Genomic DNA, 2258 nt, shown 5'->3' on the forward strand with positions numbered 1-2258 from the left:
TCCCCTTCCCTCCCCTCCCCCCCACCTCCCATCATACCTTTTTATCTAGGCTTACTGTGTTTAATGAGATACAATTGATAACTAATTAATTGGTAAACAATTAGCTTTGTTTGCTGTAATTACCAGCATAGAAATTCTAAACATATAAGGCTTGAGGATGTCAGGAAAACATTATTTTAATTTTTGACTTTTTATGTTAAACAACGATTGTTTACAAAAAATTATGTGTTTTTATGATAAATTTGTTTTTAGTAATTAATTAAAAGGTTTTTATTTGTAGAACGGAAAGTAAACAGTTCCCGGCTTTTATAGGTAATTAAATATATTGAATATATTGATGGCATTAAATATATTAAATATATTAGATATATTGAATATATTGATAGTTCATTGAACTTAAGTCTAACCCTCTCCCAGAAATATCATTTCAATCGCGCGGATGATCGCTGGGCGCATTTTTTTCGAATGCAACTTTTTGTGGTGATGGGCTTCAGAACTGAATATAATAGTCGAGAATTTAGAAAACATTAGACCAGAGTTTTGCAGACTAGCGGCGCCCAGGCGCACATACAGCTGTGTGCGCGGCAACAGCCCATCCCTGCGCGCGCAGCACCCCTCCTGGTTCATCACATACTCTCAACCAATCAATCCGCGCGCATACAGTGTCAAGCTAAGCGCGCTTGGCACACACACGCAATGGATTTTACGGACATCTTGAAAGAAACTGAAAAGATTTTCAAGCAGAGATTTCAAACAAATTATATCATGCAGAACTGCCTTAAAGACAGGCAGTGCTTAGAGATGAGTCAAGCAATATATTCAGGCATTAAGCCACTGTAATCCTTAAACAGGTTCCTACTACGTCATCCAAGCCATTGCTTTAAGTACATTCAAGTTGACAAATGCAAGGAATTTTAATTTCAAGCCGAGACAAGCCGAAAACATGCTTGGAATGATTCTTAATCTGAAGTAGTAACGAATTCAACAACTAAACAAACTAAATCTAACCTCCTTGTTTCTTAAACATTTATAAAAACAACAAACAAATAAGCACCCAACAAACAAACAAACAAACAGACAAACTAGAATGAACAAAGCTAATTTAGCTAAATGATATTTAAATTCTTAACAAATGGACCCAAAAGATAAAAAAGTTTTATAGCTCAACTGTCTTCCAGGCATTCTAGTTAGCTCTAATATCTATCTATCTATCTATCTATCTATCTATCTATCTATCTATCTATCTATCTATCTATCTATCTATCTATCTATCTATCTATCTATCTATCTATCTATCTATCTATCTATCTATCTATCTATCTATCTATCTATCTATCTATCTATCTATCTATCTATCTATCTATCTATCTATCTATCTATCTATCTATCTATCTATCTATCTATCTATCTATCTATCTATCTATCTATCTATCTATCTATCTATCTATCTATCTATCTATCTATCTATCNCCCCCCCGTAATTAACGTATCCACATGTTATCAACGATTGACAGTTATTTTGCAACCATTCATAAAACAGTATAATTGCACATTCCATATTTCTGATATACAGGGTTACCCACAAAGGATGAGATCGTAAAGACGACCTAAAACTATAAATATGACGATTCTAAGGTTAAATTAAGTTTTCTGCGTTAAGTTTCGTCTTTAAATGTTTTATTTTCCGATTTGGCAATCAGAGAAACAAGTTTACAGTCACAGTGAATTCCTAATATAAGGAAAAGGATAGTACAAATTCTGTACAGTCGTCTCTGAAGTCTCATCCTTTGTGGGTAACCCTGTATATTGCTGGGTTTGTTTTAAGAGAAAGGGAACATAAAAAAGTTTTCAAATAGAAAAATAGTTGATGAGAATAAAGTTATTAGATTTAGAGATTTGGTCGTGGGAAATGAGAAATGTATCAGAATGATTGATTTTATATTGAAATTATAATGATTTTTATCAGTTCTATTTTCAATCCCACCACCACCAGTATCACGAAGATAAAACTCGAGAATTAAAAGCAAGATAAAAATCCCATAACTTATATCACTAGCTCACAACTTTAAAAAACTGACAAATTTTTATCTGGAAAAAAATGGTTTTAAGTTGAATAAATTCCATGGTTGGATACAAAGTTCTTGTGCAAAATAATTCTAAATGATCATTCTGGCGAATTTGCACATTAGATTAGATCTTGCATTATTATATGCAGAGATGGATTGCTGCGGTCACCTTGGGGTGGGAAGGAGGGGGGG

The 2258-nt window shown here is 33.4% G+C and overlaps 1 protein-coding gene across 1 annotated transcript in view; it reads right to left on the reverse strand.

Annotated features, from left to right (window-relative positions):
- Positions 1 to 2258, reverse strand: part of LOC111713682 (zinc finger homeobox protein 3) — a 16588-nt gene that overhangs the window by 4978 nt on the left and 9352 nt on the right. The window lies entirely within an intron of this gene.

The sequence above is a fragment of the Eurytemora carolleeae genome, unplaced genomic scaffold, assembly GCF_000591075.1.
Source record: "Eurytemora carolleeae unplaced genomic scaffold, Eaff_2.0 scaffold1236, whole genome shotgun sequence".
Classification (NCBI taxonomy): domain Eukaryota; kingdom Metazoa; phylum Arthropoda; class Copepoda; order Calanoida; family Temoridae; genus Eurytemora; species Eurytemora carolleeae.